Source organism: Oncorhynchus clarkii, chromosome 9 (genome assembly GCF_045791955.1).
Source record: "Oncorhynchus clarkii lewisi isolate Uvic-CL-2024 chromosome 9, UVic_Ocla_1.0, whole genome shotgun sequence".
In the NCBI taxonomy this organism is placed as follows: domain Eukaryota; kingdom Metazoa; phylum Chordata; class Actinopteri; order Salmoniformes; family Salmonidae; genus Oncorhynchus; species Oncorhynchus clarkii.
In genome coordinates this window covers 16,455,002-16,460,001 of record NC_092155.1, presented here as the reverse complement: position 1 = coordinate 16,460,001, position 5,000 = coordinate 16,455,002, and the positions used below count along the sequence as shown (strand labels likewise).

General features: G+C 42.0%; 1 protein-coding gene across 1 annotated transcript in view; it reads right to left on the bottom strand.

The window, feature by feature from the left end:
* Window positions 1-5,000, bottom strand: part of LOC139417115 (galactose-3-O-sulfotransferase 3-like) — a 33,785-nt gene that overhangs the window by 1,820 nt on the left and 26,965 nt on the right. The gene's annotated exons all lie outside the window — the stretch shown is intronic.

Genomic DNA, 5,000 nt, shown 5'->3' with positions numbered 1-5,000 from the left:
CTGACGGAAGAGTGAAAACTGAACTGGTTGTTGTACATATAGCTTGTTGACGAAATAGCAATAGCTCAAGTTTAGGTCTAGTAAGCTTGCACTTGGTTTATTTGTTACATGCAGGGACGGAGTTAGCGTAATGGATAGGGAGTAACAGGAAGCATGAAAGGAAGGAGAGACAAAGTGAAATGTAGAGAAAGGTAGGGAGACTGTGAGAGAACAGTAAGAAGGGAGACTGAAAGGAAGGTGAGAGGGTAATAGGACAGCGAAGGAAGATGAACAGTGTGAAATGGAGAGAGAGATTGGCTTTTACCAAGATCGTATGACAGACCACATATTCACCCTGCACACCCTAATTGATGAACAAACAAACAAAAACAAAGACAGTCTTCTCATGCTTTGCTGATTTAAAAAAAGCCTTCGACTCAATTTGGAATGAGGGTCTATACAAATTGATAGAAAGTGGTGTTGGGGGAAAAACATTTGACATTATAAAATCCATGTACACAAACAAAAAGTCTGCGGTTAAAATTGGAAAAAAACACAAGGCCCTGGGGTGAGACAGGGATGCAGCTTAAACCCAACCCTCTTCAACATATACAGTGCCTTGCGAAAGTATTCGGCCCCCTTGAACTTTGCGACCTTTTGCCACATTTCAGGCTTCAAACATAAAGATATAAAACTGTATTTTTTTGTGAAGAATCAACATCAAGTGGGACACAATCATGAAGTGGAACGACATTTATTGGATATTTCAAACTTTTTTAACAAATCAAAAACTGAAAAATTGGGCGTGCAAAATTATTCAGCCCCCTTAAGTTAATACTTTGTAGCACCACCTTTTGCTGCGATTACAGCTGTAAGTCGCTTGGGGTATGTCTCTATCAGTTTTGCACATCGAGAGACTGAAATTCTTTCCCATTCCTCCTTGCAAAACAGCTCGAGCTCAGTGAGGTTGGATGGAGAGCATATGTGAACAGCAGTTTTCAGTTCTTTCCACAGATTCTCGATTGGATTCAGGTCTGGACTTTGACTTGGCCATTCTAACACCTGGATATGTTTATTTTTGAACCATTCCATTGTAGATTTTGCTTTATGTTTTGGATCATTGTCTTGTTGGAAGACAAATCTCTGTCCCAGTCTCAGGTCTTTTGCAGACTCCATCAGGTTTTCTTCCAGAATGGTCCTGTATTTGGCTGAAAACTGCTGTTCACATATGCTCTCCATCCAACCTCACTGAGCTCGAGCTGTTTTGCAAGGAGGAATGGGAAAAAATTTCAGTCTCTCGATGTGCAAAACTGATAGAGACATACCCCAAGCGACTTACAGCTGTAATCGCAGCAAAAGGTGGTGCTACAAAGTATTAACTTAAGGGGGCTGAATAATTTTGCATGCCCAATTTTTCAGTTTTTGATTTGTTAAAAAAAGTTTGAAATATCCAATAAATGTCGTTCCATGATTGTGTCCCACTTGTTGTTGATTCTTCACAAAAAATACAGTTTTATATCTTTATGTTTGAAGCCTGAAATGTGGCAAAAGGTCGCAAAGTTCAAGGGGGCCGAATACTTTCGCAAGGCACTGTATATCAACGAATTGGCGAGGGCGCTAGAACAATCTGCAGCACCCGACCTCACCCAGCTAGAATCTGAAGTCAAATGTATACTGTTTGCTGATGATCTGGTGCTTCTGTCACCAACCAAGGAGGGCCTACAGCAGCACCTAGATCTTCTGCACAGATACTGCCAGACCTGGGCCCTGACAGTAAATCTCAGTAAGACCAAAGTAATGGTGTTCCAAAAAAGGTCTAGTCGCCAGGACCACAAATACAAATTCCATCTAGACACCGTTGCCCTAGAGCACACAAAAAAACGATACATACCTTGGCCTAAACATCAGCGCCACAGGTAAGGTCCACAAAGCTGTGAACGATCTGAGAGACAAGGCAAGAAGGGCCATCTATTCCATCAAAAGGAACATAAAATTCGACATACCAATTAGGATCTGCCTAGAAATAATCAGTTACAGAACTCATTGCCCTTTATGGTTGTGAGGTCTGGGGTCCGCTCACCAACCAAGAATTCACAAAATGGGACAAACACCAAATTGAAACTCTGCATGCAGAATTCTGAAAAAATATCCGCTGTGTACAACGTAAAACATCAAATAATGCATGCAGAGCAGAATTAGGCCGATACCCGCTAATTATCAAAATCCTGAAAAGAGACGTTAAATTCTACAACCACGTAAGAGGAAGCGATTCCCAAACCTTCCATAACAAAGCCATCACCTACAGAGAGATGAACCTGGAGAAGAGTCCCCTAAGCAAGCTGGTCCAGGGGCTCTGTTCACAATCACAAACAGACCCCAGACAGCAACACAATTAGCCCCAACCAAATCATGAGAAAACAAAAAGATAATTACTTAACACATTGGAAAGAATTTACAAAAAAACAGAGCAAACTAGAATGCTATTTGGCCCTAAACAGAGAGTACACAGTGGCAGAAAACCTGACCACTGTGACTGACCCAAACCTAAGGAAAGCTTTGACTATGTACAGCCTCAGTGAGCATAGCCTTGCTATTGATAAAGACCGCCGTAGACAGACCTGGCTCTCAAGAGAAGACAGGCTATGTGTACACTGCCTACAAAATTAGGTGGAAACTGAGCTGCACTTCCTAGCCTCCTGCCAAATGTATTACCATATTAGAGAGACATATTTCCCTTAGATTACACAGATCCACAAAGAAATTGATAAAGAAAGAATTTGAATTTGATAAACTCCCATATCTACATATCTCCCTCCCTGTTGTCGCAAGAAAAGGGCAACCCGTGAAGAACAAACACCAGTGTAAATACAACCCATATTCATGTTTATTTATTTCCCTTTTGTACTTTAACTATTTGCACGTTGTTACAACACTGTATATATATATATAATATGACTTTTGAAATGTCTTTATTCTTTTGGAACTGTGAGTGTATGTTTACTGTTCATTTTTATTGTAAAAAATGAGTAAAAAATGAGTTTGTCAAAGATCTCAGCCTCTCCACATTCTAATTGGTCCCAATGCTCAAGAACAGTGGTTCCCAAACTTTTTATTGTCCCGTACCCCTTCAAACATTGAACCTCCAGCTGTGTACTCCCTCTAGCACCAGGGTCAGCGCACTCTCAAATGTAGTTTTTTGCCATCATTGTAAGCCTGCCACACACACACTATACAATACATTTATTAAACATAAGAATGAGTGTGAGTTTTTGTCACAACCCGGCTCATATGAAGTGACAAAAGCTCTTAAAGGATAAGGGCATAAATAATAATATAATAATAATCAATAATTTTGCTCTTTATTTAACCATCTTACATATAAAACCTTATTTGTTCATTGAAAATCCACTCATCTACTCTCACATAGGTACGTGGTTGCAAAGGGCATCAGTGTCTTAACAGTGCGATTTGTCAAGGCAGGATACTCTGAGCGCAGCCCAATCCAGAAATCTGGCAGTGGCTTCTGATTAAATAAAATTTTCACAGAACCGCTTGTTGCAATTTCGATGAATCTCTCTTGTTCAGATATCGGTAAGTGGACTGGAGGCAGGGCATGAAAGGGATGACGAATCCAGTTGTTTGTGTCATCCGTTTTGGAAAAGTACCTGTGTATTTACGCACCCAGCTCACTTAGGTGCGTTGCTATGTCACATTTGACATTGTCCGTAAGCTTGAGTTCAATTGCACACAAAAGATCATGCAATGATGGAAAGACCTGTGTATTGTCCTTGTTAATGCAGACAGAGAAGAGCTCCAACTTCTTAATCAGATCCTCAATTTTGTCCCTTAATTGACCCCCCATAAACGTAATGGACATATGCTAGGAGCTGTGCCAGGCCCGCCACGTCTGTTGACTCAGCTGTAACACATAGAATTCACTGGCTTGCATGCAAAGCAGTAATTGTTTCAAAACATCTCCTGCCATGTCACTGATGTCATGAAACAGTGTTGTTTGATGGAGTCATTGTCTGTATAGTTTTTTTTTGCCTTTTCCCCCAGCTTTGTCCCAGCCATATCCACAGTAGCAGGAAGAATGAAGTCCTCCACAATAGTATGGGGCTTGCCTGTCCTAGCCACTCCTCTACAATAGTATGGAGCTTGTCTGTCCTAGCCACTCCTCTACAATAGTATGGAGCTTGTCTGTCCTAGCCACTCCTCTACAATAGTATGGAGCTTGTCTGTCCTAGCCACTCCTCTACAATAGTATGGAGCTTGCCTGTCCTAGCCACTCCTCTACAATAGTATGAGGCTTGCCTGTTCTAGCCACTCCTCTACAATAGTATGGAGCTTGTCTGTCCTAGCCACTCCTCTACAATAGTATGGAGCTTGTCTGTCCTAGCCACTCCTCTACAATAGTATGGAGCTTGTCTGTCCTAGCCACTCCTCTACAATAGTATCAGGCTTGCCTGTTCTAGCCACTCCTCTACAATAGTATGGAGCTTGTCTGTCCTAGCCACTCCTCTACATTAGTATGGAGCTTGTCTGTCCTAGCCACTCCTCTACAATAATATGGAGCTTGTCTGTCCTAGCCACTCCTCTACAATAGTATGGAGCTTGCCTGTCCTAGCCACTCCTCTACAATAGTATGGAGATTGTCTGTTCTAGCCACTCCTCTACAATAGTATGGAGCTTGTCTGTCCTAGCCACTCCTCTACAATAGTATGGAGCTTGTCTGTCCTAGCCACTCCTCTACAATAGTATGGAGCTTGTCTGTCCTAGCCACTCCTCTACAATAGTATGGAGCTTGCCTGTCCTAGCCACTCCTCTACAATAGTATGGATCTTGTCTGTCCTAGCCACTCCTCTACAATAGTATGGAGCTTGTCTGTCCTAGCCACTCCTCTACAATAGTATGGAGCTTGTCTGTCCTAGCCACTCCTCTACAATGGTATGGGGCTTGTCTGTCCTAGCCACTCCTCTACAATAGTATGGAGCTTGTCTGTCCTAGCCACTCCTCTACAA